Below are 19,802 nucleotides of genomic sequence, written 5' to 3' on the forward strand. Positions count from 1 at the left end.
GTTGCCTTATTTGGGAGAACCCAGTTGGCTGTTTGTGATGGGTTGTTCTTAAACTTAATTTTCTCAGGTTGGAGTGCCTTGACGCTGGCTTAGGTTTGATTCGCTTATGTAGGCTACAAGGTGTTAGAGCTGCCCCAGCCTAACGGCCTCCTTGTTTAGTTGCTTCAACACCCTCTTCTCCCTCATCCTGGCTCCTCTTTCTTAACTCTCTCTCTCTTCCCGTGGTGGTGCTACTGTCTTTTCCTCCTCTTGGCCCTCTAACCAATCTCTTTCACCATCTCTGGGAATTTGCCTGATGTTTCTGCTGTTGATAATTATCTTCTCACTGGACCTACAAGTTCCTCTTTGGCAGTAGCCTCCACTTCATCAGTTTCAACCAGCATCTGTATTTATCTTTGATATGTAACTCTCATTTCAGGCCCTGTGCTGGGTTCCAGGTGTAACACTGAACCAAAGAGACGTGGCAATTGTCTTCAGGAAGCCCAGATGCCAGTGGGAGGCGTAGGCAAAGACACGGCAATTACAATACTGGATGACAAGTGCTGTCAAGGAGGAGATACAGGGGGAAATGTGGGGGAAAATGCGAAAAGTCTTCCCAGAAGAACTGAGTTCTGAGCTGAGGCTTCAAGGATGAGTAGAGCTGGGCCAGACTAAGAAAGTTCAGAGAGGGGACTGTGTACCCAACACTAGAGCGCAGTCTTGAGGAACCGAGGGAGGTGCAATCTGACAGGAGCACAGGGCTTGAACCATGAGGCAGCACATGGAAGGAAAACCTAGCTCTAGCCCAATCTCTTAGACCATATGAAGGGGTTTGGCCCAGGTCCTTAGAGCCATGGGGCACCATGGAAGGGTTCTGATCAGGGGACTGACGTGATCAGGTTCATGTTTAGAAATATGTCTTTGGCTGTAGTGAGGAGAATGGGTTGAAGAGAGGATGCCAAGTAGGAGGCTCCTGTAGATGTCCAACAAAGACAGGTGGTGGTGATGTGACGCTGGGTCTGGGCTGGAGGAGAGGACAAGTAGATTGGAAAGAGAGATTCACATGCTAGTAAAAGTTCATGCAACGGAATTGGACTGAGTTGTTGGGGAATGTTCCACATGCTTCACTGAAGTTCCTGAAATTCTTCCTCTACAGATCCTTCCTTTATTCTCCAGGAGAAAGAGCGTGAATTGTGCATTGCCCCTCCTCTATTTACACAGACATTCCAAGACCTGCTGTGACCCCTCTGCTTATATTTAGTAAAGTTGGGAGGCAATGCTAGGAGTGGAAAACGCCCTGGACAGGATGGAGAGACCCAGGTTCTGGTCCAGGTCTGTCACTGGCTGACCCTGTGATCTTGAGTGAGTTGCTTAACCTCCCTAGTTTACCTTTCATCATCTGTAAAATGGGAAGAACAACAGTGAAGACCAAATGCAGTAATAATGATAACAATGACAACTTTTATGTTTACTGTGTGCAAGGCACTATTCTAATTGCTTAACGAATACTATCTTATTTAATCATTACAACAACCCAATGAAATATATACTATTTTTAATCCCTACTTTATACATGAGAAAACTGAGGCACAGAGAGGTTAAGAAACTTGCCCAAAGCCACACAACTAGTAAGTGGCAGAGCCAGGATTTGAAGCCAGGCCATCTGGCTCCAGAATACATGATCTTAACTACTATATTATACTACACATATAACTTTTCATAAGCTACAAAGAACTCTACATGATACATGAATTTATTTCATTATTAACTCTCTTACACTTCCCCTATTTGCTGATCATACAGTCTCTCTACCACCTCTGTTGTCATGTATCACTATTGTCTCATTTTCTCTGCATTAAAACAAATCACAAAGATTTAGAGCCTGATAAGCCTGGGTTTCCATCCTGGTTTCACCTTAGGTAAGTTATTTAACTTCTGAACCTCAGTTTTCTATTCCGTAAAATGACTATGATAACATGAGAATGAGAGGGAGTTGTAAAGATAAAATAAAAATGTAAAGCCCCAGGCCCGCAGTAAGTACCAGCTTAGTGAAGTTGCTTGAATCATTCCTCTGATGGTGGCAAGCTCGTGGGCTCAAGGGCAAAGACGTGACATTGCAAACTTCAGAAACCAGGAAAGAAAGGTTTGTCACCATAAAACATGTGGAAGTGCAGAACATGTGGAAATATTGACAGAAATGCAAACACTTGCCCTTCTTATATAAATCTTTTCCGGCATAAGCCCTTGGCCAGTCAGCCCGTGCCTAGAATTTTGAACAAGCTAATTTCTCTTCTCACAGCAGAGGCCTATGTTAGACACTGTCTCCCTTTGCGTGCAAGTCAATACTGCTTATAAATTATCTCTAAAGGCCAAAGGGAAGGAGTACTTGTGAATTAAATGGATGCTCTGCCAGCTTCCCGGAGTTAATTAAAAGAATCATCAAACTTCAGTAGGTGGCATTTAGTACAAATTAGTAAAAAAGTGTGACTAGTAGAATTTTATGAAGATATGCAGCTTTAAGACTTGGAAGGACGTACATCAGGGTGTGGGGAAATGAGAACTCCACACACAGCTGTTGGGAGGTAAACTAGTCTGGCCACTTTGGAGGGCAGTTTGGGGAGTCTCTGGTATTGTCCTAAAAGCCCGATGACCCAGAAATACCACGTCATTATCTATCCTAAAACAGATCTTGCACACGTGCACCAGGAGGTATGTCCAAGGATGTTTAAGGCATCGTGGTGTGTAAAAGCAAATAATCAGAAACAATGTAAATATCCATCAATAGGAAAATGGCCTCTTAAATTATGAAATGGCCACTTATTAAATACTACGCAACAGTTTAAAAGAATGAGGTGGGGGGGATATAAGGTAATCTAGATGAACTTACCTGGAAAGCTCTCCTGGACATGGGGTCGAATGAAAAAGCACGTGGCAGAGTGATCCATTCCCTGTAGCCTTTATGTGAAACATTATGTGAAACAGACCAACAGCAACATAAAACACAACAGAAGAACTGTATGTTTTCTACAGGTATGTATGTGTACTTAAATATGTAGAAAATGGTCTGGAAAGATAAATACCAAATTGATAAGAGTGAAGAGAGAGAAAAAAAAGAAAAGTCACCTTATCTTTATATGTACTTTTTTTTAATGAGGGCAATGTAATTGTGTATTATGTATATGATTAAACTAATAAAATTATCTTTACTGGACTAACAAAATCTATTCTTTCCTTGAAATTGAAGCCCTACAGAGTTCTTTTGGGGACCTGCTTTATCAACTAACACAAATTTGTAATAAGCATATTGCTTTTCCTGAGAAGTGGGTATTTCCGGTCTGTAAGAGTTCTTGGCATCTTGCTCTCTTGTCTCTCTTGCCGTGTCACCCTCGAATCACTCTTGTTCTATTGTCAATTTGCTCTTCCTGTGAGGACAGAGCTTTCTAAGCAAAATTATCAACTCAGCCATGTCCAAACTAGCACAGATTATGTAGTACTAGAATTTGAATTAATGATATGTCACTCTATTTGATGGGCATAGAGGACATATGTAAACATCCAATTCTCAGGACAAAGAGCATCACTTCACTCCATCACCCAGACCCACTCCACAAGTGAACTTGGCCAGGATGGGTGCTCTGTGCAGCCGATTGACTGGCAGAGTCTCTGAGAAGGACAGTTTCAGGGCAGGGAGTCTCTGACCAAGGCCAGGTTTTTAATTTCATCATTTGTGCCTAATGTTGCAAAAACGCAACATGGTTTGATTATCTTCTGTGACAGTCCCGTAGTAGGCCACAGGGAAGAATGTTATTCAACAAAAGTCTTTCTTTTCTCTCTCTCAGTCATTCTTTGTTTCTGCATCTTTTGTTGGTGTTGTTTTGTGTGTGTGTGTTTGCATATGTGCAGGCACACCTGTGGAGCTTTGCCACTCCTTTGTCTCTATTTGTGGCTCCTGCTCTTGGTGGTGGTTGGTCCCACTGTGTGCCTCTGTCTGTCCCATTTTCCCTCTTGGACTTCGTCATCTTTTTCTGGATTTCCAGCACCCCTTTTGTCTCACCCACTCAGCCTATGAGAGACCAGAAAGAGCGGAGTTTTGGAGTGGTCAGTTTGAATTAGTCCAAATCCCGTTTCTGCTGCTTACAACCTGTGTGACCAGCAGTATCTTCCATAATCTTTCCAAGCTCCAGTTTCCTCATCTGGAAAATGAGAGCAGTCATGTCTTCTTGTCAGAGTTGCTCTGCAGGATTGACATCATGACCCTAACGAAGTACCTGATCCAATAACTATCAGTGTCCTTTCTCCTCTCTCCTTTCCTTCTCTTTTTCTGTCTCACCACTGCCCATTCTCTCCACTTTCCCTTAAATGGCTATAAAACTGAAATCTATTGCATATACTAAATTATTTATATATGCAAAATGGGTAGTTTAATATCCTCCGTTGTTTCTTTTTCTGGCAGCTAAATAGAACATTTTACACTGCTCCTGAGGGGAATAAAAGACTTCAGTTTTTGTTTCACGTGACTCTTATTTGATTTCTCCATTTCATCAATGGCCCTTGTTGGGGGAAAAGGTCACGGGGTATGGGAATGGGGGCTCCTATCCCTGGGCTAGATTTTGGATGCTCATACTCATTCAGTGACTTTGCTAGTCCTTGAGCTGCAGGATTTATCTTTACAGCTCCATAACAGTTTATCCGTTTGACGCCTCTGTGCTGGAGATCCTCGCTGCCCACAGGGTCTGTCGCTATAGTTCTGCATAAACCAGCTGCAACTGCACCATCAGCCCCTGCACCAGGACCCCACTCTGTGACCCAGATTAACTCACTGAAGGTGAAAGGAAGGGGAGCTGGCTGCTGTAAGGCACACAAGGGGGCAGCAGAAAGACAACTTTCTCGCTCCTCTCAAACGGTACACATGGAAATTCTTCTGATATGAAAAAAATAACATGTTCATGGGAGAAATTTTAAAAAGACCTTAAAGAAACAAAAAAATAATCCATAATCTCACTCTCAGAGACCGTGATTGTTCCCATTTTGGTGTGTTAGATTGAACCATATGAGATTGTTGATAATCAACCATTTTTAACCTACAAAAATGACAGTTTCATGTGGTTTAACCTAATATTTTCTCCCATCTTTTCTCTACAATTAACATAAATGCATTTTTAAATACAAAATCAGGATGGGATTATATGTACATATGTGTGTGTGTGTGTATCTTTAAAGACTGTCTTTTTAAATGAAATATTAATGACTACAAATATGTATAGAGAATAATGCAATGTACACCAGCAGGTCTGACACTGCTCCCTTGAGAAATAAAATGTCACATTTACAACTCAAGCCCCACATACACTCTTCCCCAACAATCACCACCTCCCTATGTCCTTGGGGCAACCAATTCTCATAAATTTGATGTTTATCACACATAGGTTTGTATCACCACACGATATGCAGGATTGTTTAGCATTTTTAACTTTACATAAATGATACCAAAGTGGATAAATCATTCTGTGACTTTTATTGCTTACTAAAGATTATATTTTTAAAACTTTAACACGTCGATACATGTAGCTTGTGCTCATATATTTTCAATGTATTGCTATTGATTATTCTGATTTGCTCTCTGCCTCTCTCCACTAGACTGGGCTCCTCCATGCTGGGGCTCTGTCTTAGCTATGTGTGGCCTGAGAGCACCATAAATGGGTGTTGATTAGAATGGACAAATGCAGGAAGTGAAAGATTGAGAACCACTGTGCTAGAAAATCAAGCCCAGACTCCTTTGTGGCACCTAAAGCAGAGAGCACTGATGACAAGAAGGCTCTCGTGTCTGGGAGAGGCAGACATCAAAGCCGAACCTTTCAGGGCCGGCCCCGTGGCTTAGCGGTTAAGTGCACATGCTCCGCTTCTGGCGGCCCGGGTTCCGATCCCGGGCGCGCACCGACGCACCGCTTCTCTGGCCACGCTGAGGCCGCGTCCCACGTGCAGCAACTAGAAGGATGTGCAGCTATGACAGACAACTATCTACTGGGGCTTTGGGGTGAAATAAAATAAATAAATAAAATCTTTAAAAAAAAAAAAAAGCTGAACCTTTCATTATGATGTCACCTCTCTGGTGCCAGACTTCAGCTGCTAGGACATCCCATCCAGAACTGCAGGGGAGGGGCAGGAGCATCAGGAAGAGCTTCCAGAAGGTCCTGAGCCCATTCCTGAAAGATGGGTAGGTCCCTTTCACTATGGCAACCAAAAGCCCACATTTTCAGACAAAGACGTTGACATGTTCTCAGGGTTCACTGGTTATATTTTTCTTCAAGTTTTATAGACAATTAAAATTTATGATCGGTAGAAAGTGGCATTGTGGAGGTTTAAAACACAGACAACCAAAAAAAACAATTCCTTTAGTAGTCGAACTCTTCCTAACCCTAATGAGTTTAAAGTTTACCTATAAACTGAACTGTAAAACACAGGGATAACAATAACCACAGCAGCAATGAGTCATAGTGGAAAGAGTTTAGGGGCTCAGAAATCAGACGGAGCGGAGTTAGAATCCTGACTCTCACTTCCTGAATGTGTGACCCTGGGAAAGTTAGCTTACCTCGTTCAATTTCTCCCCCTTTATCTGCCAAAAGAGATGCTAATACCCGAGTTTGCAAGGTGATGGGTGTAAACCAATTGATCTATAGTGCGCATCCTACAAATGGGAGCAACTTTTATTAGCAGGCTGGGTTAGCAGGGAACTGCCTTCGACCATTGAAGCTGGACATGGTCGTTAAGAGAGAACGAAAACTCCTCACAGTTATGAAACCCAGAGTCTTCCTGGGACTGCTGCTGTGAGCCGCTGGTCCTGGGTAGCAGCTGGCGATCATTGTCCTCAGCCCTCCTCAGGAGCATGTCTGCTCCTTGAAGAAGGTACGTCTCTGACATCCCAGGAAGCAGCCTTTGGTTCCATGTCTGTTTCTCTTCTTGGAGAAGATGGAGAGAATAAAGGGCTTGTATCAGCAAAGTTCAGGAGAGATCCAGATCTAGAGAGAGAATCTCCCAAAAAAAGTGGAATGTTCCCAAAGCCCCCCTGAGTCCCCTGTGAAATCTCCAGATGCAAAAACACAAACTCAAAAGCATCCTGAAAGAAGGCGAAATCTGGTGGTTCCGACTGCTCCCCAGGGAAACAGCTCTTTTATTTTTTCAGTTAGAAGAAAAAGGAATTGAGGTCAAAATGACCTCCTTGAAGTAAATCTATTCAAAGAAGTAAGCATTTAATTTTTGTATTTACAGTTGATTATAATATCACACACTTTATTTAAATTAGCCTTTAATTTGCACAGCTAGAGCTGCTGTGGGATTTCTCCATTTTGCTGGTGAAAAATAAGTCATACTTTAAAAATGTGCACGCCAGTTGACTCAATTGTAACCTCAAAAATAATCATTACGGCATTTGTTGTCATGGGAAAAGTGGTAAACAACCTAAATGTCTACCAAGAGGGGGGTTTTTCAAATAAACCAGGATGTCGCCATACCATAGACTAATATGTAGCCATTCTAAATAGTCTCATAGAAGACAATGGCTCAAATGAAATAGATTGGAATGATGCATACAATGTGTTACTACTTGAAAAAAGCAGTTTGCAAAGAGGTAAGGATCCCATTTCTGTAGAAAAGACACCCACGGACACAGACAATTAAAGAACAGATATCAAAATGCTAAGTTGATTAGTTCTGGGCTCTTGAAAATGAGAGTGATTTTTATTTTCTTTTGTTGGCATTGTGGCATGTTGGTATTTTTCTAGATTTCAGATATTGAAATTTTATTACAATGATAATAAGAAAAATGTGCCCCAAAAGATGTGAACAGTCCTTGGAACACCTGGGTCTGTTTCCTAAAGCTCCCTCAGCACCAGAACTCACAATGCCTGGGCGGGAGCAGCCTCGTATGGGGAAAGGTCAAATACTTCATTCCCCAGCAGCTGACCCTAGTTTTGATTCAAGCCAGGCATGACACTTGTGACATTATCTGAGCATATTCATTAGTATCAGGATTGGGGTAGCTGCCATACCCATTGGTTTGGCTTGCCCAGAAAGAAAATTGGAGAGTTGGAACTCAGATTTTTAAGAAAAACATTGAGTACCCCTCCTTAGGGACACTCACGCTTACAGCTGTAACAGTGGCATTGCTGTGGCATCAGGAATTTGAGATGGGCTGGCCATCACATGGATGGCTGGGTCATTTTATTTATAGGCTAAAGAAAGCTGCCAGCCCTTAGCAACGAACCTGGAACCTGCCCTTGGCCCCCTCTAAGTGAGACAGAAAAGACAAACCCACCTTGTCCCATTGTGAGTCCATTCTCCGCTCTTTATTCTGCTGTTTATACAGTTCAGGAGCTTTGCAGTCATAGAGTGACAGCCAGGTTGGTCTCCTGACTGAACAATGGTCATTTACCAAGCCAGTGGCAGCAATGCATTTGGTACAGGCCAAGTGAAGATGAAGAAGTGTCAAAAGATGAAGTATAACAACCCCTTCCCCAACTCACAATTCAATACTCCCTCCAACTCTAACATCACCACCTACAGAAAGCTTCCAGGGTTTCACAAGCTACCCTTAGACCGTGGACTATCGTCTCTCTATTCTCAGATCAGGCATTTGAGAAAGAGTCTAGGAATGAATGAATGAATGAATGAGTGACTAATACATAAGTGAATGAACATGTGAATGAATAAATGAATGTATCTGCAAAGGTACATGCACCCCTGTGTTCATTGCAGCGTTATTCAGAATAGCCAAGACTTGGAAGCAACCTAAGTGCCCATCAAGGGACGAATGGATAAAGAAGATGTGGTATATACACAATGGAATACTACTCAGCCATAAGAAACGATGAAATCCAGCCATTTGTGACAACATGGATGGACATTGAGGGTATAATGCAAAGTGAAATAAGTCAGAGGGAGAAGGTCAAATACCGTATGATTTCCTTCATTAAGTAGTAGATAATAACAACAATAAACAAACACATGGGGACAGAGATTGGATTGGTGGTTACCAGAGGGGAAGGGGGGAGGGAGGAGGGTGAAAGGGATAATTCGGTACATGTGTGTGGTGATGGGTTGTAATGAGTATTTTGGTGGTGAACATGATGTAATCTATGCAGAAATAGAAGTACAATGATGTACACCTGAAATTTTTACAATGTTATAAACCAATGTTACTGCAATAAACAAAAAATTTAAAAAAAAAATAAATGAATGCATCTGCTCCAACGATGCTTTGTAGATATGCCTACTCATTCATTTCACAAAAATTTATTGAGGATTGACTATGTACCCGGCTCTGTGGTGTGCACTGGGATGCCAAGTGAGGAAGACAGACTAGTCAGGGAGATAGTGAATCCACAAGGAAACAAACATGTGCCTGATTTCAGATGGGGATAGCACGATGAGGAAACACACAAGGTTACGTGAAACAGTGCCTGGGGTGCAGGGTGGTTGGAAGATACGTCGAGCAGGGAAGGCCCCTCTGAGAAGGTGGCGTTTAAGCTCTGACTTTGAATGACTGTGAAAGCACTTGCTTTCAAGTGCTTATTTCGCTTATTTCAAGTGCTGCATTCTTGAAAATAGAGTTTCAAGGACGTGTGTGATGTCCTCTTCTTGTTGACAGTGGAGGCTATAGTATCTTACTCATCCCCATGAGCTAGCAGGATACAGTAGCAAGCGCAAGGGATTTGCAGCTGCACTACCTGGGTTCACATCCTGCCTCCACCACTTACTAGCTACAGACCTTGTGTGAGTTACTTAAGCACTGGATCCTCAGTTTCCCCATCCAAAAATGGGGCTGCTGCTGCTGCTGCTGATGATGATGATAATGATACGTTTACAAAAGAGACGACTAGCTGCTCACCAAAAATCCATGCTTCCCCTTCCACAGTGTGAAGTTGTTGCTGAAAGACAGCTGTCCAAGCATGGATTCCATTTGTCAGCTTCTCTTGCTCCCAGATGCAGCCAAAGATGAATTTTTGCCACTGAGATGTGAACAGAAGAGACGTGTGTCACTTCCAGGCCTGGGTCCCTGAGTCATTCACTGGCCAGGAACACCCTCACGGGACTGTTAAGTTTGGGAAAAACAAACTTTGATTGTATTAAACTTCTGAAATGTTAGGGTATATTTGTTATAGCATCTAGCATACTACACTAACTAATACAACCCTAAAGTGTTGTGAACATTGAGTTAGTGTGTCATGCAGTGCCCACTCAAAGTGGTTGAACATAACTGAGTACAGGGCTTTGAATCCTTTTAAATCAGCCTCATGAGAGTTTGACCCCATGCCCCTTGTCACCTTTTCAGAAGGGGATGGTTTTTACCATACTGGATATTTGTTTCTGGGGAGGTTAGTTTCTATAGGAAGAGGAATATTAGGCCCCTAGGACCTTGCAGACTGGTGTTACAAAAAAAACCGTTTTAATTGCCTGGGGATACAGGAGGAGAGAATCTTTCTCAACAAAGTAATCTCTCCTCCTTGAGCTCAGAGTTTGCAGTGCGGCTTGAAAGTGAAGACCTTCACCCAGGATATTAAAGTGAAGAGCTTCCCCCAGGATATCTTTTCTCTTTCTTTTTCCTCTTCCTCCAGGACAATTCTTCTGTGATAAGTTCCCTGAAAGTCTTTTAGTTCTCAAGCATCTATGAAGGAAGAAGAGAACTATATGCCTCATGTTTTCATCCACTTTAAAATGAGATAATGAATATAAAGCTCCTAGCACAGCAAATGGCATATAGTAGGAATATGACAACTGGGCCTGGCCTCCCTTTAACTCATTTAACTCCTGGTAGCTCACTGTCAACTAGTATTGTCTTAGCCCATACTAAAAATGACCCAATTGGTATTATTTTCCCCATTAGACAAATAAGAAAACAGAGGCTCGGAGAGGTCAAATATATAGCACTGTTGTGCCCATAGATGTCTGGTACATGTTTTATCGATTTTAATTCTCACCACCATATATGGAATGCATAGCATTGGCATTCTTGTACACATTTTCCAGATGAGAAAACCGAGGCTCAAAGAGTTTAGACTTTCATTCTTTAACAAATACTTTTTAGTACTTTTCTGTGTGCCAGGCTCTGTGTCGGTGTGCTGAGAATCAACAATAAGCAATACAGACACATTCCTTGCTCTCATAGAACAGTCTGCCATGAGAAACAGCCAGATAAAGAGGCAATTTCAAGTATAATAAGTTAAAAAATCCGAGCAGGCCCAGGATGCCATAAGTAAGCAAAGACGAGAGGCCACCTCGCTCAGAATTGGGGAGAAGGAGCGACATGCAGTATTTTAATTTATATTAGGTATAAAACAAGATGTGACTTGTGGATAGGATTTAGCTAGAATGGGCATTGTGGAAGAATGTTCCAGGAATAGGGAACTACCGGGGCCATTTCCTCATTAGATGTCCCATTGTGGATTTCTTTGTATTTATTCTGGGAATTTTCTATATAGTCTGGGAATTATTGGGCTTTTTGTGTCTGTGGAAAGATGCATCCTCATCTCAGGAAATTTTTCAGTCATTTTCTTCAAATATAACCTGTGCTCCATTCTATTTTTCCTTCTGGGACTCTAGTTAATCCTAAATTAGACATTCTATGTCACTTACTTCTCTTCTGCAGTTCACACCTTTTTGAATCCTCATCCTTTTTCTGGGGATTTTTCTGTCTTACATTTAACTGCTATTAATTCTTTCTTTAGCTGTGTCTAATCTGATGTTAAAACCATTCATTGCATTCTTAGTTTTCTTTTTTATATTTTTCAGTTCTAGAATTTCTATTTGGTTCTTTCTCAAATTTATGTCACTTTTTATCACTTCCTGCTCCTGACAAAATTTTCCAGCTTGGCTTGTATCTCCTTGAACATCTTAAGCGTGGTTGTTTTATTGTGGGTTTCTGATCATTCTGACAATGGTAGTCCCTACGAGTCTGTTTCTATTGTCTGTTGTTTCCGTTGACTCTTGCTCGTGGTGTCTTGTCTTTTAGTGTGCCTCGTTATCTTTACTTGTTGGATATTGTTTTTGTTTTGTTTTTAGTGGGGAAGATCAGCCCTGAGCTAACATCTGCCAATCCTCCTCTTTTTGCCAAGGAAGACTGGCTCTGGGCTAACATCTGTGCCCATCTTCCTCTACTTTATATGGGACGCCGCCACAGCATGGCTTAACAAGCGGTGCATCTGTGTGTGCCGGGACCCGAACCGGTGAACCCCGGGCCGCCACAGTGGAGCGCACGCACTTAACCACTTGCGCCACCAGGCCAGCCCCTGGATGTTGTATTTTTAAACGTATTTGTTAAAATAATTTGAGAACTAAGGTGATGTTATATTCTTCCAAAGAGGCTTTTTCACTTATGTCTGTCAAACACCTGAGAGTATTAACTGTCCGGGACAATTTAATCGAATACAAAAGATTGAGGTTTTTCTGGGCCTCCCTCACCTTGATGACTCAAAGACTGGCCACAGTCTGAACTAGAGCTGGCTTACTCCATTTCATCCTTTCTCCTAGGGTACAGCTCTTTTAAGTCTCAGCTAAAAATGGAACTGGCTTACCAGGATCCCTATGCTTGATGGAACTCAAAATCCTACTCTAGTTCCCCTAGCTCTGAGAGATTGCCAAAAGTACAGCTCAATCTTTCAGCTGCCTATTCAATATCAACAAATGCTCCTGAGCAAAAGTGGTCCTGAGTGTAGGGCTCACCTCTCTGGGATCCTGTCTGTTCCCAGATCTCAGCCAGTACTCTTCACTATCTTGTTAGCTCTTTGATACTTTTAAGATGCTTTTGTATTTTATACAGCTCATTTAAGTATCTTCAGCTTTCAGTCATTACTGAATAAAGAAACTTAAGAATAGTATGGGCCCAGAGATCACAAAACTTCTGAGTAATTCAGGCAGGATTGGAACAAGGGGTAGATCTGTTTCATATCCCAGATTCTTTCTTCTACATTGCACTGCTCAGTCCAGATGATGATGATATAGGTAGAGAAATAGATAGATAGATACATACATACATACATACATACATACATAGATAAAAGCTGACACTTATGAAGTCCCTACTCCATCATGCACTCTGTTCTAAAAGCTTTAGATTTTTTGACTCATTCAATCTTCACAACAATCTTATGAGTTAGGTACTATCATTATTCCCATTTTAAAGACGTGGAAACTGAGGCACAGAGAGATTACGTAAACTAGCCCAAAGTTACCAGCTGGCTAAAGTTGAGGTGGGATTCAAACCTGAGAGTCCAACTCCAGAACCTGTGCTCAAATCACAAAGTTTTAAACAAAACTTCCCTGTTGCCACGGGTCTGAGAATCGTTCACCCTACCACATGGACTCAGGCACAAATAGCAATCCTAAGACTATTGATTCTCCAAGACTAAGCCTCACACTATTTCTGCCTTCACCTGCCTGAGTCCAGATAGAACTAAGTCTTCAGTTCCAGGTATTGGGATGGGTTGCTTTGAAAACAAATCTTCACTTCCGTAAACTTCAACCGTCCTCATCACCTCCATCAGATATTATTCTCCAAGGAAGACCAGAAACAGTTTACGGCTAATCAGTGCTCCCGCCAGCCCCATAAATTGAGAGACAAGGGTGGGGCAGTGAAGGGGGAAATGTTTTTATTGTCCCCGTTTTGCAAAGGCAGGTTCCTGCTTTGGTTCCAAGTCAAAGCAGGTGAGTCATCCACAGAGATCACCTGGTTTGTTCTACTTCCCTGAATTCTCTCCTGAAGTGGGGGACTTTACCCCACAGAGAAAGCCAATTCTCTTCTAAGAAATATGCAAAGTAGACTCTGAGCCTCCAGAGAGAGTGCAATGGGAGACAGGTGCATGTCAGGTCCATGAGTCTCCCTAAGGATTGGGTGATCCCATATCTTGAATTTTCAGGACATTGATAACCATCCAAGTTACCATTAATTGAGCATTCACCACTGTGCTAAAGCACCTTCATGCATTATTCTATTTAATCTTCATACAACCCTCTAATGAAGATTCTATCATTATCCTCACTTTCAGGTTAGGAAACTCAGGCCCAGGGAGGTCATGACACTTGTCATGGCCACCTAGTTAGGAAGCAACAGGCCTTAGGTTTGATACTCTGAAGTCAGTGGTCCTCTGTTGCCTTTCCTTCCCCACCTACAGACATGTTTCTAGATACGGAGAGCCAGCGTGGGGACAGAGGGCTTCCCTGGGGCCCGGCTCACCCAGAGTCATGGCCAAGGAAGCTGAACCCCAGAGCAAAGAACACCAGGAAGAGGAGAGGGTTCCTCTGAAAACAGCAGGGTGGATGCAGACTGACGTGCTTGTCGACACGGCAATCTGGACACACCCGGAAACACCCACTCCACCCCCCAGAAGGCCACTAATGAGGCAAGTGCAGCTGGGTCACGCTCTTTCCGTCGTTATTCTCTTCTCATTACTTCAGAGTTGTACAAAGATCAAGTCCCATCGAGAGGGTTCCCGAGGATCCTTATCCCCATCTTCTCTCAGGATGAAGCTTGGAGAATGTTTTGGCACTGAGGCCTACCCATTGGAAAGGCCTCTGCCAGCACAGGGAAAATGCTACCTCAAGTGCATGGGTTGAGTGCCTTTGGAAGGGTCTCTCTGCCCCCAAATAGATCTCCTATCTTGACATGTCACACTGGCTGAAGTTCCACCATGAGAGCTGTCCTTTTGGGTAAAAAGAAATGAAACTTCTTTCAAAATGTAAACATTCCCCGAAAGGTTCTGAATTTTTGTCAATCTTAATTTTCTCTCATATAAAGACTTTTTTTCCAAGACTTTTGGAACTTTCTACCATTTTTCTGCTGAAAGTCTAACCCATAAAAGGCCCCCAATAAATATAGTGTCTGTTTACTATCTGATGAATGCTCTGAAATGACTAAACTAATAAACAAGTAGCAGCCTAAAATTAGAGAGAAAGCTTAAAGAAAGCCATGCTTCATCCAATCTCTCCCTTTTTTTTTATTTTATTGAGGTCATAATAGTTTATAACATTGTGAAATTTCAGTTGTACATTATTATTTGTCAGTCACCATATATATGTGCCCCTTTACCCCTTAGGCCCACCCTCTAACCCACTTGCCCTCTGGTAACCACTAATCTGCTCTCTTTGTCCATATGTTTGTCTATCTTCCACGTGAGAGTGAAATCATGCAGGGTTTGTCCTTCTCTGTCTGGCTTATTTCGCTTAACGTAATACCCTCAAGGTCCACCCATGTTGTTGCAAATGGCACGATTTTGTCTTTTTTACGGCTGAGTAGTATTCCATCGTGTATATAGACCACATCTTCTTTACCCATTCATCAGTTGATGGGCACTAGGGTTGCTTCCACGTCTTGGCTATTGTGAATAATGCTGCAATGGACATAGGGGTGCATAAGTCTCTTTGAACTGTTGATTTCAAGTTCTTCGGATAAATACCCAGTAGTGAGATAGCTGGGTCATATGGTATTTCTATTTTTAATTTTTTGAGAAATCTCCATACTGTTTTCCATAGTGGCTGCACCAGTTTGCATTCCCACCAGCAGTGTATGAGGGTACACTTTTCTCCACAACCTTTCCAACATTTGTTATTTTTTGTCTTGGTAATTATAGCCATTCTAACAGCTGTAAGGTGATTTGCATTTCCCTAATGATTAGTGATGTTGAACATCTTTTCATGTGCCTATTGACCATCTGTATATCTTCTTTGGAAAAATGTCTATTCATATCCTCTGCCCGTTTTTTGATCTGGTTGTTTATTTTTTTGTTGCTGAGTTGTATGAGTTCTTCGTATATTTTGGAGATTAACCGCTTGTCGGACATACAATTTGCAAATATTTTCTCCCAGTTGGTGGGTTGTCTTTTTGTTTTGTTCCTGGTTTCCTTTGCCTTGCAGCAGCTGTTTAGTCTGATGAAGTCCCATTTGTTTATTTTTTCTTTTGTTTCCCTTGCCTGAGTAGACATGGTATTCAAAAAGATGCTGCTAAGACTGATGTCAAAGAGTGTACTGCCCATATTTTCTTCTAGGAGTTTTATGGTTTCACATCTTACCTTCAAGTCTTTAATCCATTTTGAGTTAATTTTTGTGTATGGTGTAACATAATGGTCTACTTTCATTCTTTGGCGTGTGGCTCTCCAGTTTTCCCAGCACCACTTATTGAAGAGACTTTCCTTTCTCTATTGTATGTTCTTGGCTCCTTTCTCGAAGATTAGCTGTCCATAGATGTGTGGTTTTATTTCTGGGCTTTCAATTCCGTTCCATAGATCTGTGTGTCTGTTTTTGTACCAGTACCATACTATTTTGATTGCTATAGCTTTGTAGTATATTTTGAAGTCAGGGATTGTGATGCCTCTAGCTTTATTCTTTTTTCTCAGGATTGCTTTAGCTGTTCGGGGTCTTTTGTTGCCCCAGATGAATTTTAGGATTCTTTGTTCTATTTCTGCAAAGAATGTCATTGGGATTCTGATCGGGATTTCATTGAATCTGTAGATTGCTTTAGGTAATATGGATATTTTTAACTATGTTTATTCTTCCAATCCATGTGCATGGAATATCTTTCCATTTCTTTATGTCATCATCAATTTCTTTCAATAATTTCTTATAGTTTTCAGTGTATAGGTCTTTCACCTCTTTGGTTAAATTTATCCCTAGATGTTTTATTCTTTTCGTCATGATTATAAATAGGATTGTATTCTTGACTTCTGTTTCTGTTAGTTCGTTATTAGAGTATAGAAATCCAACTGATATTTGTAAGTTGATTTTGTACCCTGCAACTTGGCTGTAGCTGTTGATTATTTCTAATAGTTTTCCAGTGGTTTCTTTAGGGTTTTCTATATATAGAATCATGTCATCTGCAAACAGCAAGAGTTTCACTTCTTCCTTGCCAATTTGGATCCCTTTTATTTCTTTTTCTTGACTAATTGCTCTGGTCAAAACCTCCAGTACTAGGTTGAATAAAAGTGGTAAGAGTGGGCATACTTGTCTTGTTCCTGTTCTCAGAGGAATGGCTTTTAGTTTTTCACCATTGAGTATGATGTGGCTGTGGGTTTGTCACATATGCCCTTTATTATGTTGAGGTACTTTCCTTCTATACCCATTTTATTGAGAGTTTTTATCATAAATGGATGTTGGATCTTGTCAAATGCTTTCTATGCATCTATTGAGATGATCATGTGGTTTTTATTCCTTGTTTTGTTAATGTGGTGTATCACACTGATTGATTTGCAGACGTTGAACCATCCCTGCGTCCCTGGTATAAATCCCACTTGATCATGCTGTGTGATCCGTTTAATGTATTGTGTATTCAGTTTGCCAATATTTTGTTGAGGATTTTTGCATCTATGTTCATCAGCAATATTGGCCTGTAATTTTCCTTCTTTGTGTTGTTCTTGTCTGGCTTTGGGATCAGGGTGATGCTGGCCTCGTAGAATGGGTTAGAAAGTATTCCATCTTCTTCAATTTTTTGGAATAATTTGAGGCAGATAGCTATTAAATCTTCTTTGAATGTTTGGTAGAATTCTCCAGAGAAGCCATCCGGTCCTGGACTTTTATTTTTTTGGTCTTTCCCTTTTTTTTTTTTTTTAACAGAGTTGTACATATAACATGGTTGCCTTAACTTGTTCTTTGTGGGTAGTATAAATCAGTTTTATAATATTCCACAAAGAGCAGTATGACTAAAGGTGCTTTTGCACCTGATTGATTTTTTAAACCACTACATTCAGGTGATTGGCCCTGCTAGCATTCATTCACACTTTAGAAGAAACTACTTTGTGAAATTGTCTTTCTTCAAACACCTTTCTGGGAGTCTCAGCATTAGCAAGAAAACATATTGAAAGGGCTCAGCACAGAGCCTGGCACACAGTAAGCACAGAATATATGGCAGCTGGTGTTATTGGTATTTGGAGACCTGAACTTAGAGGCTAAACATTTGGTCTAGAGTATTTTAATACCACCCAATTCTGCCTTTTAAAGAGCAGGGACACTGATGGAGAGATAGTAAATACCTCCATGCACCTTGAGGGCACAGAGCACACAGCAAGCCAGGAAGAGGAACAGCACCAACCAGACACTTCTCCTGTACCACAAGCTCACCAAGAGTATACACAACTAGGTGAAAGTGAAAATGGAGTGTCAGGGGAAGAAAGGAAAAAAGAGAAGAAGTGGCAAAGAAGGTGGGAGGGGAGAGAAGCTGCAGGCTGGTGCTCCATCTGTAAAGTGGATAGGTAGTGCTAGATGATTTTTGTGCCCCTTTCTGGTACTCTGTGATGGAAGAGTAGTAAAGAGAAAAGAAAGAGGGTATGTTATGGCAAGGAGTGATCCAAAAGCCTAAAGGAAGATGCTGAGCCCATGAGGGCTATGTTGCTTATCTCATGCATTGTATCTCATTTACAGATCATGCAACACAAAGAGCAGGAAGGAGAACAGCAACAGTAGAGATACCATCCTGCCAGCTCAGCCTGTATTTCCCACTACGGCCTCATCTGCTCTGAATCTATGCCAAGCAACCAATACAGTGCCCACAAATGTTTGTTGGTGCAAACATAATCATGCTTTCATTTTAGAAAATATGGGGAAAAAAAATCAAAGACTATAAAGAAAAAAATAACCGTCCTTCATGAGCCCATCACCAAGAAGTGGTACCAGGAAATGATCACTAGCCTTTACTGAGTGATTATCATGTACCAAGCATTTTACATTCTCTGCCTCATTTAGTCATTTACTTAACCACTGCCAATATTTCAGATTTCCTTCTAGGTTTTTTTTTTCTATACATGATACATAAATATTTTCAATAGTTGTGCTAAGCCCTTTACATATGTTTTCTTATTATTATTCTTCTCATTGTTATTTCTTATAATTCTCACAACAAATTTGTGAGATATCTATTTTTTTCTCCCATCCTACAGGTGAAATAACTGAGGCTCAGGAGGTAAGTTGCCTAAGGTCACAGAGCTAATAAATAACAGAGCTGGGATTTGAACCAATGTTGGACCAGCAGTAATGCCCATGATTTCATCTATTACCTGCTCTCTCTCAGCTTCCCAGGTGTTCTGCACTATAGGATGTGAGTGAGGAATGATGGGTTGAATCTTCCCAGGGGGTCCTAAAGACAGGCTTTTAACACAGTACAAGGGTTAAACACATGTAAGGTGTGGTTATTGCTGTAAACGGCCAAAGAGACCCTTGATTCATACCACCTTTCTGCCAAGGAGATAGCCTTGTGTTATCCAGTGACCAAACAGGAAAGGTGTGGGCAGTCTCAGGGTCCATCCAGGACTGCCACTGTGGGATGCAGGGACTGAGTTACCGAGAACTCATCTGATGAACGTTGCTTTTATCACCACCTGGCTAGTTCAGCCAGGTAGAGGAGAGAACTTATCAATGTCCTGAGTCTACGATTGTCAGATAAAATCCAGGATGTCCCGTTAAATTAGAATTTAGCCATTTATTTAACCACTATCAACATTATAGATATATGTCTAAGTATGGAGACATGCTTGCACTAAGATATCTGTTCTTTATCCGAAATTGAAATTTAACCAGGCATATTTAGGACATGTTTGTACTAAAAAATTATTCATTGTTTATCTGAAATTCAAATGTAACTGGGTGTCCTGTATTTTTACTTGCTAAATATGGCAACTCTGATAAAAGGCCTCCCTTTGGTTTTTTTTTCCCCTCCACTTCATCCTCCATTTCCTCTTCTATTCTTTCCTACCATAAGCACCCAAATTGACTTTATTTAATATAAGTCCATGTAATTTACCTTCCACGTGTTTATTTTGGTATATATGTAAATTTGAAACTGTGTTGTATTG

Source organism: Ceratotherium simum, chromosome 22, assembly GCF_057802395.1.
Source record: "Ceratotherium simum simum isolate JZ-2026a chromosome 22, ASM5780239v1, whole genome shotgun sequence".
In the NCBI taxonomy this organism is placed as follows: Eukaryota; Metazoa; Chordata; class Mammalia; order Perissodactyla; family Rhinocerotidae; genus Ceratotherium; species Ceratotherium simum.